Source organism: Calypte anna, chromosome 13, assembly GCF_003957555.1.
Source record: "Calypte anna isolate BGI_N300 chromosome 13, bCalAnn1_v1.p, whole genome shotgun sequence".
NCBI classification, from domain to species: domain Eukaryota; kingdom Metazoa; phylum Chordata; class Aves; order Apodiformes; family Trochilidae; genus Calypte; species Calypte anna.
Genome location: NC_044259.1, coordinates 10,068,942 through 10,088,208, shown reverse-complemented (window position 1 = coordinate 10,088,208; position 19,267 = coordinate 10,068,942). Strand labels below are relative to the sequence as shown.

Genomic DNA, 19,267 nt, shown 5'->3' with positions numbered 1-19,267 from the left:
TTGATGACTTATTCAGGGGGAAGCACTAAAACACTGCACGAGGTAAGGATTTATTAGGGGTGTGAAACCCAGCCACATGTTAGTACTATCCAGGACAATAGCCTTGCACTCACGAATCATTTAATGTGACTGCATAGTGACACAGCCCCTGCCCTATATTCTTCTATTTGTAAAGACAGCAATTAATCCTTTCACAGAAGTCTACTTTAAAATGCTCCAGACATAAAGCACTAAAGAGACTCTGCATCTTTATGATTATTTACTGAAGCTCTGGTGAGTTCGAGCTAATTACAAGGGGTTGGGGTGGAGGGCGGGGGGAGGCTAGAGAGAAGCTCCTTCTTCACAGCCCCTGGGTAGGGCAGGTGTGAAGCTGGGAAAGGAGCTGTTGAGTCACTCCTAGCACTGAGTGTTTCTGTGGGCACTACTGCAGACTCACACCACCAGCGATGGAACACATGCACAGGGAGCAAACAGACCCTGTTCCTACCTACAAAGGTTGGAAGTGTCAAGCACAAACTTTTCCACTACTTAAGCTGATGGGGATGCCAGCTTCAGGGAAAAACACAAACACATAGGCAGAAAAAATCATTACCCTACTCCAAACTTGGCAGAGCACAGCCAGTAACTTCTTCATGAGCTAACAAAAGAAACATCCTAACATCACCATCATGAAACTGCAGCGCGTGTGCGCGCACAGGAGTAACTTCAATATGTTTAATTTGGACTCAACTTACTTGCATAAAACTGTGCTTAAAAACCATTGCAATGTCCCAGACCAAATGCTTTCCTTTCAGCCAAGCTCACAGCACTGTGTTTACAGTGAAAGCAGCTTTTCAAAATGCCATCTAGCCTGTTCATAGACTTGAGCTTTTTCATAAATAAAAATTAAAATCACTTCCAAATTACAACCTTTCCAGTACTTCTAGCTGATTGTAGACATATACACCCCTCAAAACCCCTCAAAGATAATCAGTTTACCATGGGTCAGAGAACGAGCTACTTTTTTTATAGCCTAGATGCAACATTTTTTCCTAAATACCAGTGAATAAAAACTGTTTGAGACCATAAGTCATTAACAGAAAACACATGCAGTCTTCAAAATTACAGACTCAATTCATCTTTAAAATGAATGCAAGACACTGTTGTGCAGTTACAGGTCCCCACTAAAGGTCTTGTTATTTATCCAGGGATGTTCTTTGACTACTTTGCACTCAGAGGTGCAAGGTGCTACACTGTCTGTGGTGTCTGATGCATTCCATTCAGCTTCTTTATACCTGTATGTACTTAATATCAAAAACATGCCAAGTTCCATGGCAGGTAAGGTGACTTTGAGAAGACACTCAGGTCTTTGTGCTGAACTGGGGCTGTGGCTTGTTCAGTGGGACATTCTTGCCCTCAAAGTCAATGTGGCTATTTGCACATGTAATTCTATTAAAATCTGTAGCAACTGTGCTGGATCAGTGTCTCCCTGTAACTTCTGGCAATAGCCCAGGACATCTCCTCCGAGGACAAAAAGTCAGGACTTGAAGGTTTAATAAGAACACTGGTGCCCTTTGCAGGCATTACCTGAGATGCAGTGAGAGACCTGTACATTTCTGAAAGATTTCATGCCATTATTTTCCCTTGGGACCGGTCACAAAACCCAGTTGGGATTTCCCAACACATCTTCTCTTGTCTTAAAACACAAGCATCTGTGAAGACCTAAAGGACTGCACAAAGGTGCTGCCCCACAAGGGAAGCTGCCCTGAGGCTCCCAAGGAAGACTGAGATGTGCTGAGGGAGGAATCCAGACTGCTACCTTTTTTTGAAGGCACAAAACATGATTTCACAATGACATATTTGCAACAGGCAGTGTTATTTGGGACACTGGTGCTACTAAAATTTTGCCCTATCCGGCCCTTGCCTTGGAGGACCAGGAAGGAGGATACAAGAATCAGGTCCCATTTGCTATCATCACCACAGGTAACACTGGGAGGGAGGCAAGGCAATGACTTCAGCTTTATTTATGCCCCTGGTACAAATGTCTGGCCAGCTCAGGCTCTCAGCTCCTCATACTTCTTCTGTTAATCATTTGGCAGCTTTCAAAGAGCTGTCTGGAAGGTGTTTACTTCTGTGCAACTCTAGAAAAACAGAGCTAGGCAGAATAATCTTTCCACTGGAGACCTTGATTTTTCTACATTTTGTTTTGGTCACAAAAGAAACCAAAGTACAGAACATTATTTTCAGAATGCAACCTTCCAGAATCTTTATCTGGAATTAACTTTAACACTTCTTAAAATTTCCAAGAAAAACACCAAAGAGTGATTTCTAAAATGATGTTTTTAAAGCAAACATTAAAAGTTACATAAGATTTACATTTTTCTGTAGAAAAAGAGATTTTACTTGAAGTCTGAAACTTCACTGATAAAAAACGCAGTGAAGGACTTTAGCCCAGTTCTAATAGAGAAAATGAATTGCACGTGATAGATAACATGAATGGACTTTAAGTCCAATGAAAAATTATCATTAAAAAGAATAATTATATTTTATTTATTTAAGTGAAAATGAACAGTTGGCAGCCAACTACAACCAGAGTTTGGTAACCTGTCAGGTAAGATTTTAAGACTCTTTGGAAAGAGTGTATTACATTCACTGCATGTTTTCAGAACAGCGACTGGACTGAGGAAAACCTAACAATTAACTCCTCTACTGCAGGTACAGACCTTGCAGCTCCTTGCTGAAGGTGATGTGGCCCTATCCTCCACCTCCTGAAATGGCCTAATGGTTATGAGTCTTAAGGAGCCCCCCTTCTTTTCCTGAATATCCAGGCAAATCAGTGTTAACATCTGACATGTTTCATTGTGCTGCTCCTGGAATAATGGAATCAGATGTTAGAGAGAGGGACTGCAATCCCAAACTTATTGGAGCCAATGAGTATTTTGCCATGGACTTCAAAGCTATGGTCCATACTGATAAATTTTAAGGACTTACAGAGTAAAAACATCAATGACTTCCAAGAGAAACAGTGTTCTCTTGAAATCCTTACCTTCTCTCAGACCACACATTATCACCTCTCATACTAAGGATTGAAGGTACCAAGTTCAGTTTCCAGGTAGTAAAAAGGAAGTTTTTCCTTGCATGCTCTGCGTGTGTCTGTGTATTCCTATGTTCTGGTGCTCCCCAGAACACATATCTGGTGATATACAGGGGATTTTTCTGCCTTCAAACTGTGACAATAAAATGATTATCCTGCCACAGTTTAGCATAATGGTTCAGAAATGCTCGTGGCATATTGCAGAGTTAAAGTGGAAATTATTAGGTAGCTCTTCTTTGTTATAGTAATGATCACTCCACAAATAAAAGCTCTTCTCCCAAAGGTACTGCAAGGCACAAAATGCTAATTCTGAAGATTATATGTGCGCTTTTATTAAATATTACTGTGCCCTGCCTGTTTGAGGGCTTCACTGCTCTGATTGTTTTATGAGTGCCATGTTAATGTCAGCCCCATCTTGCTAGCAGCAGGCACACATTTTAGCTTTTGTATGAGAGTTGATCAAAGGCCTCTTGCTGAGGGAATTGCTGAGAAAACAGGGACAAGTGATAAAAATCTCACAGATTAATTGGTTCAAATTTCATTTCAGGGCATTGAACTTTGGCTCAGGACACTAATACTACTAATTACCAAATTTCTAGTTTGTCTCTGAAGACTGGTTGGAGGGGGGAATTATAACATCACTAATAATACTAATAACAATAACAACAAAACAACATCAGTAATACCTCCTCATCTTTCCTTCTAAATGTTTAACAATTAACTTTGTTCGCAAGCATCTTCATTAGGAAATCCCTCTCCCTCCTATCATTATCCATCTGCCTCCTGAGCATTTCTGTCCACTTCAAGTAACACCTGAAGAACAAAGACATAGCAGAAGCCCTCAGGAGCATCAATTTTGTGAATTTACAGAATCAATGAGTTACCAATTCAAGTCCTCCACCAACACACTCTGGGCATTTCATATTCTTAATCAAGGTTCTGAATTTATAAACAGATAACATTTTATCCTCCAACAGAAATTATCTATTCTACTGATAGAAAACAGAGGCTAGAGGGGAAAAAACATATTTACCACAAAGTTTATGGGTGGCCTTGGAATAAGGGTTAATTGAGCTTAGAGGTAAATGTTCACTGAGGTGAATTAGTGGGATGCAGAGTTATCAGCAGGGCTCTGGGACTGCTCTTATTTAGCTTCTGAAATGTATTTGCACTATGATTAATATCCAGTTTGTGGTAGTGACTATAAGAATGACCTCGCTTGCAGTTTTTATCATGAAGTGTCATTTCATCCGCCATTATTCCACAGATAAGGATCTTACAACAGTTGCTGCATCACAACTGGAGTTGAAATGATGGGGTATGTGCTTTTATTTTTCTTCTTTTTAAGAGTATTATGACACGCAAAGAGAGTTGCATAAAAGCAGTTAGAACTGGGAATTCAGAGGAATAGGGAGTTTATGTCTCATCTCAGATGAACTACTGAAAATATCTGGAGTTTAATTTAATTTTCCTTTTTTTTATGGTAAAACCTAATTCCAGGCTAAATATATAAATGAGTCACAGTTTATGAACCTGTTCTTACAACCTGCTCCACGTTTTATCGAATGACTGACTTTTAGAACATCAAAACAAATGAAGTTATTCCATTCATCCTTGTTTATTGTGAGCTTTCCACATTAAGCACATTAACAAATCAATTTTACCATGGTGATAGTGGGTATTTTTTAGAGGTTAAAATTACAGTTTCTCAAAATTCATCAGCTTAAGAGAACACACCAAATTTGGGGAGGAAGGAGAGTGTTGAGTGTGAGTAGTTTGCTGGGGTTTTTTCCCATTATTTCAAAATATTTGAAATAATATTTCAAAATAATTTTCTCATTCCTGAGAAGCAGGAGCTGTCACCGCCTGCTCACCCTCTTCAAGTGTGCCTGAAGGGTGGAAAGAAATTTGTGTACCCACACCATGGTACCATTCCAGACCATGTGCAGAGACATTGCCTGTGTTGTGTCCAGTACATGCAACCAAAAGCAGCTGAAGTTTACCAAAACAGCCTGGAGGGGAGAAGTCCACAGGACCATCCCAAAAGGTTAGTAATAGACACTTCAGGGAAAGAGAACGCAGCAGAGTTGTTACATATTGTACGGCAGCATTAAATCTTCACCCTTAAGCTAAACAATGCCTTTGCTGTTTATCTTAGTAAAGTGATGATCTTCCTGCTTTCCTTTTTCATATCACAGCCTGTTCTCTCTCCTATTCTCTCCTGACAATAAGCAGCTGCTGTACAGGAAGCAGAGTAACAGAGGTTTCCCTCTTGAGGAGATAGTTTCAACATATATGCAACATATAGATATGCAACACAGGCACGAGGATGTGATGCCCTGTTCCCCTTTCCCAGGTCTCTTCTCTACAGCATCTTGATATTTGGGACACCCCATATGCAAGCTTTAAAGGTTACAATACCCTGCCAAAAATGGCAACCTTCCCCTGGTTCTTCACGATGCCTGTAGTGGGTGAAATCACTACACCACAATTACAACCAACGTGAATTCCCTTCAGGCTGGGGGAAGGGAGGGAATGTTGCCTTTGCTTCTGTTTTCAAGTAGTGAAATTAAAGAGATATTGGCTGCGATTTTTTTCCTGACACTTCAAATGCTCAGTTCCCATTAATGGGAATTGAAAATGCAAATTATCTGGGATAATATTCCACCTACATACAATCAATACTTAAGCCTATGTTCCTCTTTTATCCTTTCTGATGCTTCAGCTAGCAAGTTACATTTCATGGAGTCCTCTGTGTTTCTCTTCCCTTAATGATTTCCAAAGCTCCCAGTTGTTGATCTCTGCCTGAAAAATGATTGCATGGAAAAAGTAGGCAATCCTGAATAGTGAGAGATGTGTTACCAAAAAAATCCACTTTGTATTTTACCTAAAACATTTCCATAAAAATAATAATTTACTAATCTCTAAATAGCAAGAGTTATCACTAAATAACAGGTTAGTTATCTGTAATTAGCAGTCTCTTTGATTGCAAGAGACACATTTTCATTTTCTTTTAAAACCTTTTGCATCACAGAGGGAGTTTTCGGTTTGAGGTTTTTTGGGGTTTTTTTCTTTCCTGCTTTTTTTTTGTTGTTGGCTGGTTGGTTCTTACTTTAGGAAGTACCTACTGCTTTCTAAAACCAGTAAGAGTCCTCAGCACTTCACAGCAAGTCAGTAAATCTTGACCTAAAAAAGAGAGCTCTCTCATGTTTGTTTGGCAAATAACAAATTCCCCAAGAAAAATGCATTGTTGCAAAAAAAGACTTGAAAATTTGGTTAAATTCAATACATGGCTTCAGACAAAACATGAACATACATATATATAAATAAAAATAATACCTATATTATTATTCTTGAAAAAATATATGTGCTACATAGAAATATTTCTTAAGAAGCCTAACAACGTTATTGTGAAAAGTTTTGATGATTATTTTTTCAATTTAAAGGAAATTTCAAGCAGGCTTTAAACTCTAATGTCTACATTCATTATTTTTCCCCCAAAGCTGAAAGATTTTCACTTTGAGTCAGCCATGAAGTAGCTGTTGTGGGTGGCCTCAGCTAAACATAGCACTGTCTAACCCAGTGCAGCTGCTCAGCTCCAGAGCTGACACAGCCTCTGTTCTCTTGAGCAGCTCATTTGCACCAGGGATATGCACACACTGGATCAGGAGGAGAAACAGCACATCCAAGACTATCACAAAGGGCCTACTAAACATTGGCAGGGCATCCACCTCCACAACTGGGGACAAGTTTGCCTAGACCCAGGTACCAAACCTGTGGCTGCTGCAGTGCTGCATTCATGCTCCCTCATGAATGCACTGGAATATTTTGACTCCAAGCAAGATAAATACTTTTCTATGAGTACCCATGGCATCTCAATTTCTTCACTCCTCTCTCCATCCCATTGGATCATTTGGAAAGATGCAGGGGCAGGATTCCCAAAAGATGGGAAGCCAGAGGCAAGAGGGAACACAAAGATGTGATATACACATGGGATTGCATGGTTTCACCTGAATGTGAATTTTAAAAAGTTTGTTAGTTAAACAGTGAAAAAATCCTACATACCTTTCCTGTTCCAATTTCAGTGGATTTATTGGTTTGAATTCCACTGATAAAGATATAGAGATCAGCTAAGCCAATATGATTATTTCTCAAACAATAAGCATGTTCAGAAAGGAGACACATCTGTTTAAGTGCACTTAAGTTTAAAAATAGTTGCAATGATGCAACCTCAGACTGAGGATGAAGGCAACCTGAGAATGGAAGCCCAAAATGTGTAAAATAAATCAACCGTAAATTCATCAAAACAAACATTACTGCATAGCTCACACTCCCCAAACCCTACTAATTTAACTGACCCATCTTCCAGTGCTTCTAACTAAGGTCTTGAACCAGCAAAGGATTTCATGTTAAACCTGTGGTTTACTGTTTTGCTGACTCCCAACCTAACAGAGGACAGGTGGATGCTATTTCTAAATTCATGCTTTGTTTCACCATTATCCTGGTCTCATTTTCTCTCTTTTATCTTCCATTGGTACCTTAACAAAATTAAATCTCTCACAGCAAAACTCTAGAGAGTCTGAACACAGAACTGGATAAAAGCTCCTGAGCCACAGCATCCCATCCTTGTGAGGTGGAAAAATCTCAGCATCCCAAGCATAACAGCAGTGAATCTTGATGTTCAGATGTACACTGAAACGTTATGGCCACATTGACAAGGTTTATTTGATGATTCACAGAAACAGTTCTTAATGAAATAGCATTATTAATGCTATTATTAATGCTTAATGAAATCCTCAATCTAAATATAAATTCTCACTCCCCTGAATTAAGTATCAATATCAATATCAATTAAACTTTTGTGGAATCTTTCATTATCACAAAGAAAAAAACCAGAACTCCACTGCCCCAAATTCAGTTAAACACCCCACTATATTACATAGTACAACGATCAGAAGTCCACCTGACATGGATTCTACAGCAAACAAAGAATTTGTTTCATCCTGAAAAAGAAAAAGGAGCCTCCACTAAAATTAATTTTTAGCTGAAGTCTTTTTGTTACTCAGAACTGAAAAAGTCTGCCCACAACAGAGAGCTTGCAGTAATCAGCTTTCAGAAACAGAACAATCCGCATAGAAACACAAAGCAGTTGTGGCAGGGACAGAGAGTGCCTGTAATCCAGTTTCTTCAAGGGAAATTCAAGTATCCTAAGAGTTCTTATCCCTCCTCTGATTTCTCTCACAAATCATAGGCTGCTCTCTAATGCAATTTTCTGGAGTCTGAAAATCATAAAGTCAAATATGAGCAAGTCTAGTGGAAAATCCGCGATGCTAATCTTGGCCTACGTTGTATTTTTAACAGACACTGAATTTGTGTGCCGGATTATCCAGATGGCCATACAGAAATCATCCTGATAGGATTAAACCTTTGTGCTGAACTCTGCTCCATCTGTTCCCGGAGGTTTGCCTATTGCTATCAGAATACGAATGCTCATTCTATGTCTAGCACTGTGGCTGAAAGTGCCTGTTTACCACACACACACACACACATATGTATATGGGCACACACATATCCTTGAGTACTTGATTAGTAATGTGAGATGAAGTTATCCTGAAGTTTACTACCAAAGAAACATATTGGTTTTATTATTCTTTTGAAGAACAAAGTATGCAATATCTAAATTCAAACAGAAAAGCATTTTTGTTGTTGTTCTGGGACTTGTTCCATTCATTAAAGCATAATACTGCCATAAATTTACAGATGAAGGCATGACTAAACATAAAGCAGCAAGGCTCTTCATCTTTGAAATCTATTAGTGTATGAGAATGTACGATACAATCGCACTTTGAAGATATCATGGTTAAATACCCCAGATTAAAAAGCAGCCAACAACAAAACACATGCATGCACACAGGGTTAGTAGCTGTTATTTTCATCTCGATCTAGTCACAGGCCAAGAACAAAAAAGTAATAATCAGTCTCAGTAAAAGAAAAGCTTATTCCCATTAGTATAGGTTTCTTCTTTTATTATCTATTAATGACAGTCTTCTGCATTCATTGTTGCAGCCTGCCAGATGCAGCAAAGATCCATATTCATCATGTGCAAAAATTGTGCTCAGGCTGTCTCTGTGACAGGTTACGTGGAGCTGCCAATGGAGAGAGCCACGTCCGATGAGCAGCCTCAGATTTCCAGGCCCTAGGCCAAAGGAAAAGGTAGAGAATCTGTCTCTTCTCTAAGAAAAGCATCCCAGTTATCAGACAGCTTAACAAAATTCCTGTCCTGGCCAGAAATATATTCCAAACTAATGACTACCTGGGATGGTAAGGGTAGAAAAGAAAAATAAACAAAATAATTCAGTTGATACTACTACTACTATTATTATTATTATTATTATTATTATTATTATTATTATTATTATTATTATCTTGTTGTTGTTGTTGTTATTATTATGGAAGTTTGATTCAGGAATGCAATGTAATACTCTGGCCATGTTTCTGATGGCAGTGGGACAGCAATGAAGGCAACATAACCAGAATATCAGTTCAAGCAGGAGCCCTGATTGCACTGCAAACACTGAGACCCCCTTGTCTCTTCTGTGCAGTGTCTTTCATACTGTTTCCTCCTTTGTTCTTTGTGCTGCACTGAATGCAGGTCAAACACCACCTCCCAGCCATTTAGTCTTTACTTGCAAAAAAACAAGCATAAAAACATATTTGCAGTTCCTACTATCTGTCCAGCAATGACACCACATAAAAACAGCATGCTGAAAATATGAGGAGTGAATACTTTGGACTCAAGCCTACAAACACTTATTGAAGTTGTTCTTTCAATGTGTATGATAAAGTCATGCTAAGTTTTTATTTTAATTCAGGCCCATATTAAGACCACCTACCTAAGGCATTGCAGCATGTAAAAAGTCAGAATCCAGCTCTGACTGTGTGAGTCAAACTGCCTAAATTAGGATCCTTTTTCCACTATACAATGAGTAGAGATGGGCAGACATCTCTGGAAACCAGCAGACTCAGGAGCTCTGTGTTGGCTCCCAAAAGTACCAAGGGACCTCAGCAAGACAGTATCATAAGTAGGAAGCAGCCAGAAGCAACCCCAGAAGAAGTACTTGGCAGGGGATACTGAACACGGACCTGGCTTTGGGTTTTCCAGCAGACACCTCTGCTTAGACTCAGGTCTGAAAGGAGGGGCAGCATTTGCCATTGCCTTCAAGGTCAGGATCCCAGCAAGGAGATAATTTTACCCAAAGGGCTCCTAATCAGAGTTGCTTTACCTCTCAGTTCTACGGAGGGCCAAATCTGCTCAGAAATATTTCCCCTGCCTCTCTTCATCTCCTCAAAGAGCCAAGGAAGTTAAGCAATGCTCTCACCTGAAGAGGCAAAGTGCTGTGACCTCAAACACCAATTCACAAACTAAAGCTGCAGCTGGAAAGATGACCCGTGTAGCCCTCTATTTACCTCTGAGTGTTGACCTTCCCTCTCAGCACAGAGCAGTTAATACAAGAATTATTTCCATGCACAAACCTGGGTTTTCAGCAAAGAGCAATGCGAGCATCTGTTCAGACTCTGACAGCAGGGCAGATGTAGATGTAGCTCTTCTGCTGCCATTTCACAACCCAAACAGGGACCTTGGTGAAAATTTTGCTTTGCTTTCTTGTGGGATAGATACAGAACCTCTAGGAGAGTTGCTACAAAACCATGAATAAAAGGTATTAACCAATCATAATTTATTTTGAATTTTCTTCTGCTCCCATTGCTAACAGACACTCAGTGGTAGTACAGTAAGAAGAACAGTAAAAAGAACACAGGTTCCTGCAGGGTTTGGGCCCAACGTTTTGGAAACACCCAGCAATCAAGAGGTTGCAGTAAGTTTCTAATGAGATTTACAAATACATGGCAGACAGGAATAGAAATTCTATAGCAAGAGCTTTCATAATACCACTAAACATGAAGCTCTAGGCAGCTCGGTGCTTAAAAAATTTGGCTTTATGTCCAAGAATTTTTCAGAAGATTGTTTTGGGGTACACCAACACTTTTGGATGGCCACAAAAATGGATCAGAAGTTTAGAAATTCCTGAGCAATCCATGAAGGACAAGACCTTGTTGTGCTTCTTAAAGTGGCCCTTGTACCTTAACTTGAAGATCCATATGTTATAATTACTTTTGAAAAATAAATTTAAACTGCTACATTTCAGACAAGTTTGTCATAAATCTTTATTCTTGATCTTTTTTAATGAACTTCCTAACCCAACTCACTTCACTCAATGAGGTCATAAACCACCATGGCTTATATTACAGTCACTTTCACACTGCAGATTTGTTTTGTCACAGAGAGAGCTATAAATTCATTGAATAAAGATGGGAAGCAGAAAAGGCTAATTGTGATATACAAAGCTTTCTGGTTATGCTCAGCAAACAGTTTGGGTTGAGATTTGAAGTTGTACCAATTGCTTTAATAAAAGTACACTTTTCCCAAAGTCATGCACTCCTGAATAACTTGTATTTTGGATCTGGGCCAAACACAAAGCTTGTCTCCATTCCAGTATTAATTATTAGCAGTTTACTTATATTTTTTTACTACTAACATTAATAATTTTCAGATGACAACACAGAATAGAATAACCACTCCTAACATGCCACCCTGGTGGGTTTCATTTTCTGTATCAGTTTCCTGATTTATGCTATTATCTCATTTCCTTGGATGTGGAGGAGTTTTGTTAAATCCTCATTTTGCTGGGGAAACACTTGGCAGGACCCCCACAGTGGACAGCAAGAGAGAGACTTGAATGCTCACACTGATCTCCCAGTTCAGTGCAAAGAGGTACAGCCCAAGTTACAAATGTACTGACTGACTTCACTATTTGTGAAGTTTTCTAATAGAAAATCTAAACAAAATTTTAATCCTGAGATTCTTAGCACTCAGATGATTCACAGCTTTGGGCTTAAGTTCCATATGAAGAGAGACCTTTCATTATCATCATTACTTTTGGGTATTCAAATACTGGGGTGCCTACCATGAAACATTTGGAAGTGTCCAGATACCTGGGAAGTGCTGTGAACACCATTTTTTTCTAATCATGAACTTTTACAACATCTAGATAATTTTTTTTAAAAAATCATTAGTTATTTGTCTTAATATAGAAACCACAATTCACAAAATAATTTTGTTTGTACTCTGCCCAAATCAGCAGGGGAATGGAGTAAGAAAATGTATTTTCCCAACATAATAACAACAAAGGTATCTTATAATTAAAAAATTAAGTTAGAAGAATTTTTTCAGAAATTACATTAAACATACTACAATACTATTATGTTTTGTCATTTGCTCATGTGCACATTTTGGAAGTTTGGAAAAACATCTGGCAAACACTTCACTGCCATACAGTGCAGGATCTCCCAACACTTCTCTAAACCTAATGCCATTCTTCACCCCTATGATGCCGTTGTATTGGTGACATGGTGGCCAGCAAAGCAAATTAAAATGTAATGAATACTCATTATCTATGAATATTCATTACCTATTTGAGTGCTACTGTACTGCTATCTGTGAAGTTTCTGCCAACAGAGTAGCTAAGGTTTTTCTACTTGCATAACTGTACTTTTATTTCTCTGAGGTCTGAAGAGAAACCTCAGACTTTCAAAAAGTGGTTGGTTTAACTCTCCAAATAAGAGTCAGCTCTCCTGGTGGTTGGAGAATTTCCATCTGAACTTTTCTCCCTTATCTACTGTGACAAAACAGTTTTTTTCACACAAATCTCTATCAAATTTTAATGATAGTTTTCTCCATGCTTTCTTTTTTTGCAATTTTGGGAGCACAGTTCTGAAAGCTCTTCTGGAAAATCCACAAAATGCACTGTATCTTCATCTACGTACTATTTTTCCATGATTTCATTACAATCTTGTACCAATAGAGGGTAACAACTCATCACAACTTGACATCATTGAGATATTCTTGAGGAAGAGCTATTTAATGTTTCATTTTTTGAACAACATAAAGGGCAGCTGGTCATGGGTAGAAACTGCCACATCTTATCTTTTTAAAATCAAGATGTCTCCAGCCTTCCACTGTATCATTTCTTCCTTTTTCCATTAGATGTGACACTAGATCCCTGATAAGTGACTGGCAAGCAGGAATCCTTTCCATCTGTCATAATGGGAGTACCCAAATTTGACTTTTCAGGAGGTATTTCCATGGGCATTATGAAACAGCAACTCTTTTTACTAAAGACTGGAACACTTCAGATTGTATCTTTTACATATACTGTGACATGGTGGCAGCAGTGCTGCTTTGGACATAATGTTTAAATTATGAAAAGAACCACAAACTCAAACCTCCAACTTCACAAAATCTCTACAAGCCTAATGGCAGAACTGAAATTCTGGGATCTCATAGCCCAAGTCAACAATTAAAATTCACCTCCTAGAAAATTAAATCTTGTTTTCATTTAACTTCAAATTAAAAATAAATTTTGTACAATTAAAATTGCTGCACGGGCAGATATCCTAGCTCTTCACAATGGCTGATTTATGATCCAGACAAATAGAAACAGATTTTTTGCTCTCTGTTTGGTGTGATAAGCTGTGAGAAGGGCAGCTCCACCTACCCACCTATCCTGTTCTTGTGAAATTCTCAGTAATATCCAAAGACGAAGCAGGGGCTGGGCCTGCAGACAGCTACTTTGCTCTGATGGAGCTTAAAAAAAAAAAAAAAAAAGACATCAGCATAATTCAGAGGTCCATAATTTAATTAACATAGATTTGGGTGCCTAACGTGGAACTGTACAAATCTGAGTTCTGCTGTGGTTTGCTAACATGCTGGATCCCAAGATTTTAATCCTGAAGGGACCATTTCAAACAACCTGACATCCTGCCTAATGTCCTTCAGAGAACCTCACCCAGCAATTCCAAGGTGAGAAATTACTCAACCTCTCAACCTCTCCCTGACCTGCCAAATACTTTTTAGAAAGATACCATGTCCTGACAACGTTTGCAGCCTGCAGAGAACCTGTCACTTCAGTGGTCCCTAGAGTTAAAAATTTGCTGAGATCTTTATCTACAAAGTCTCTGAAGTGAAGCACTTCACTTTCTGGCCATATTTTGTCTCTTCAGAAGGACAAATGCTACAGCTCCATCTGAGTACACACAACTGGACTAATCCAATCCTAGTGTGCTCACTTATATTAGAAACAGACAGCAAGTCCACAGGGCGGGGAAAAGGTTAATATCACACACTTGGTGAGGTCAAACTCTGAGAACACATAACAAACCATTATGTAAAAAATTGCCTGCATTTATGAGTCACTGCATTTATGAAGGAACTGATATGAAAAAGACAACTTGGCAAAAGTAAAGAAAATTATTTCCAGCTTGAAGTTTTGCAATCCTTCAGTATATCAAGGCTCACTTACTGTTATTACTATCCATGTTGTGCAATGTTCTGAAAGTCACATTGCTTTCCCTTGTGTATGCATAGAGATGTCCAACAACTCTAGGTATTCTTCTCTCATAGAAAATAAATGAGAAAGCAGGAATAACTCAGAATATCATACAAGATCCCCTCAAGTAGAGTGGTAGAATCCTAATTTTTTTTTTTTAATATTTCCCTTCTAAATAATAAATCAAGCCCACTGCATTTCTCTATCTGGAATGATATGGTGGAGAAAAAGCTTGTGAATTTATATTTTTCACATAATCATGAAACCATTCTTATGTGAAGCACTGAGATACAGCAGGTGCTTCCACCCACAGGTGAAACAAGTAAAATATTTTTCTATTTAAATCCAGGCATTTTTAAAATGCAGTAGCCCCAAACTTTGACTAACAACCTGAACATACATCACATAAGGGTAAAACACATCAGGTTTTAAGAGCTACCTTTTTCAACTTGCTAACAGTTTTCATTTCAGTCAGTATTTGGTTTTGTATTTAACAACTTCATTCACTAGCATGGACACATGCAACACCAAGGGAGCTAGGGTTGAAATGGTTAAAATGGAGCTGATAGGGGCATCCTCTTCAGGACTCTCCACACTTCCAAAAATGTAGTGGTTAATGAACCACTTACAGCACAAGAACCAGGTCACTAACCGAGGTTTCTGAGCATCTTTCAGGAATCATTAATTGGTGTGCTGAGTGCTTGCAGCTAAATTCAAAGTATACAGTCACTGATACAGTCAGACAAGATATCACAAAACTTAAAAGGCACCTGGGCAAAAAGCTTTATGTTAAAGATTATCCTCTCAAAATAAGACTATAAGGTGGGGAAAAACTTTCCTTTTTTAATTAAGATAAATAGGAAAATATCTAATCAACTAAGACAAAGTCTAGCAATAATTTTCACATTCAAAACTGAAGATTTAGTGGGAAATCTGTGCATGTGCCTTCTATGGTGACTGTTGCCTCTCAGATTGCCCAGAATGGGCAAGATTAGCAAGGAAAGCTCTTTAAATGCCCCACTGCTGATTAAAGGATCTGCCTGACATAGCCACCTGAGGCACAGAAACTGCTCCAATTATTGCAGGAAGTTTTGCACCTGCAGATATCAAATGGTCTGAACCATTAAGACATAGAACAGTTAAGATTGGAAGGGACCTTAAAGATTATTTATTTCAAATCACTCATTACTATCACAAAACACTCATTGTTATTAGGAACTGAAACAACAGTAAAAGCTTGACTGTCTCACATACCATAACAGAGGGACTGAATAATCAGTCCTGGAGACAGTATAAGGCAGACACTACGAATGGTTTTGTTATATAACAACCTATTTCAGATGCACACAAAGATTTAGATATATTTCATACTAAAATAACAGCAGGACATTGCTTTAGAACCCACAGTTGTTCCTGCTTCCATCTGCAAATTCTGACATCACAACTTAGGCAGACATGCCCCTGTTCCTACCCCTCATCTTTCCTCTATTGCTGCCATTGAGCTGACTCAGAATGAAATCAGCAGCAAACTTCACAGTCATCTAAATCTTCAGTGCTTTCCTATGGAGGAGGAGGCAAGGAAAAGAAAAAGAAACAAAACTGTCCCTTTAAAAACCCAAGCATTTAAGCTGCTTGTCAGTTGTCTTCCTGAAAAGGCCACTTGAATGTATTCAGGAATATTTGCATAAATGCTTACAGTGAGTTCACCGTGGCAGATAGCACTAATGGTACATAAAGTAATTTAGTCACTTCTCTTAGGCATCCTGTCAGGGTGATAAGCACCCCCTCTTTGCCTTGTTACATATTAGATCATTAGATAATAAAGTGTTAGAGCATGCAAACTGACGGGGTCTAAGGGACTATCATTTTTTGAGGGCACTGAATTCTGCCTGTAGGGAAAAATAACAGAGAAACTGATGCTGCAGTTGGCTTTACATTCTGGTGAGGCCTTCTATGGTTTTAGGCAAAGAAAAAAATATACTTTGCAGCCATATCAGAGTATTTATTGGAAATTTTGCAGACATCTGCAGCAGTGGACTTTATGCTGGTAAATTTGAAAAGGGTTGTTGCAAAGCCTGTCAGAATTCCCCTCTTCCATAAGCTAGTCATTTAAATTGCATTGGAAAGATTTTGCTTTTAAAATTGACACCGTAGGATGAACTACAAGCTGAAATATAGTCTACTTATTGGGGCCCATAGGATCTCCACTTTACATCTTGCTATATATGTACAATTTACAAAGGTCAGCCACACCAGCTTTCTGGTTTACCATAAATATAAAATGAAAATCCCTCTATTTGCAAATGAAAAAGTGATAATTATTGAAAGCCACAGATTACTGTGGCTTACCCTATTTATTCCACACAGAGATGTATGAAATTATTTGCCTCTGCCAGCTATTACTTTTGAAAGGTAGATATACTTATTTAAAATACAAATTTCTTAACCCACTGGTTTCAAGGAGGACTGTGTGTGGATATGAAACCATGAGCTAAGTTCCTAGTTATATTCAGAGAGACAAGCTACAAAAAGGAACTTTCATTTCACTGTCTGTCAAGCAATATATAAATAAAGATGTGTTCGATGTCCCAAAAATAATCCAAGCTAACTGCTAATGAGATGGTGAAACCTGAATGTGGAGACACCAGGCTCCTGAGTGGCTTGGGAAGTAAAGATTTCTCTCCAGCTTTTGGCACCCAAAGTCTTTTAGGTGTCACATAAACTGCAACTCCATGTTTAAGAGCAGCAAGCCCTAACACAGCTTGGTAAGGAAAAATAAACTGGATATTGTCTAACTAAATTAGGCAACCAGCAAACCTTCTTGCTCCATCCCCCCTCCACCTTCCCCAGTCTTCATACATTCAGCCATTCATTTCTATTGCAATGGGGTTATTTTTGTTAATGTTAAACATCTAGGAAAGTACACAGAACACATTTTCTCATTGGCATATTACAGTTAGATCCCAGCATTTAAAAAACCATGATCAGAAGTTGCTCAGAGCAATAAACCAGAGACAAATAAGTCATGACCACATCAGCTTCCCATTTCACCATTACCAGATACCATCCAGGTGAATCTGCCCTCCCCCAGATGGAGGCAAAAAGGCTGAAGGGAGGAAAAGCAGAGTGTCTCTACTATACTTAAAGATATTATCCAAGATAAAGAAATCTAAAAACTGAAGAAAAATAATATATTTGGGAAACAAATGGAAAGTAAAAATTAAAATTAGTGCAGGGAATCTGTCACCCATTCCAAGGGGTCTAAGGTTCATGGTAGCTGCCCAAATTTCAGTATCATTAAGCCAAACTGAGACTTTTCCTGTTCTTTTCATCCGGTTAAGTGCTTTAGACACCTAATAACAACATTTAAAACAGTTAGAGGATTTTTTTTTCTTTTAATTATATTTTCTCTGTCTCTTGGATTCAAATGTGCACAGAATTCCTGGAGAGATGGATTTAAGGATTTAGATTAGAAAGATTTAGATTAGATTTCCCAAAACTTTGGGAAGAGTGCAATTTTGTAGTGGAGGTCCATATTGCTAGCAGTTGCTTTATGAGGTTGCTTGAGAAATGCCTGAGGAAGTACATTAGAAAAATCACCTTTCCCACAAAATGTACACATGGAAATACTTTGCAGATGTTGAATTTCAATTTTAGCACAGTAACAAAACATTACAAAATTTAACACAGAGAAGTTTCCTTTTGTAACGTTCTGCCTTCTGCTAATTAATAAAGACAGAATTCACACATTCTTTTAAAAAAATAAGCAAAAATTATGACAGTGGTTTGTTTATTAAGTTAGGTTGTTGGCAGGATGAAAAAAAATCTATAACATGAATTATGACTGAAAATGGCTCATAGCCTACATAAAAAGTCAGAACTAAATAAATACAGATGTAAGTTATGTTTATATAATGAGAAATGCTGCTGAGCTAAGAATTTTAGGTTAGTAAGTGTGAACTACAGACCCGATTCTGCAAACACTTATCAATACCCTCAACTTTACAGACACAAGAAGTCTCATTGATACCAACAGGACCATATGTGCACATAATCTTAAATATATGCATAAATGCTTGCAGGACTGATGCCTGAAAGCATAAACAGAATAGAAAGCTATTTCCACAGGAATCCGATGAGTAGCTGAAACTCACACATTTGTCCATTTCTCAGTATTAATAGGTTCTTTTAACAGATCTAGTTAACATTTTTCTGAGCATTCACTTTCCCAGAAAAATTCTATCTGGTTTCTTCAAGTTTTTGGGAAAATCCATTTAACTATTCTCCAGATCTTTGGCTAATATTTGTGAAACAAACCAGCATAAAGGACTGGTGCCTTCTACACTCAACTACTCCTCTTAAAGGGAGCAAACACCTATTGAATTCAGGATTACAAACACCTTTGAATACAAAGAGCTATTCTACCAAGCTCGAAAAGGGAGAAGGGAGCAAAATGCCCCGGTTTTGTTTTGTTTTTCAGTACTAGTCATCAACTTTGAGGACAAAGAGCAAAACAAAACATTAATCAAATCCAGATTTTTGCAAGTACATTTGCACTCAAGAACTCTCATTTTAAACACCTACAGTCACCAGCAGATGCTCTCTTCCAGGACCAGCTGATCTTATGGAAAATATTACTGTCCCCAGGCTGCTTTTAGCCACATGTCCCTATCACACCCTTTTGAAAAGTTTTCCTTTCAGATAAGCTAGCAAAGTTGCCTTGCACCATTTCTCCTTCAATCACTTCAGC

The 19,267-nt window shown here is 38.3% G+C and overlaps 1 protein-coding gene across 4 annotated transcripts in view; it reads right to left on the bottom strand.

The window, feature by feature from the left end:
* EBF1 (EBF transcription factor 1) overlaps positions 1–19,267 on the bottom strand; it is a 266,955-nt gene that overhangs the window by 68,906 nt on the left and 178,782 nt on the right. The gene's annotated exons all lie outside the window — the stretch shown is intronic.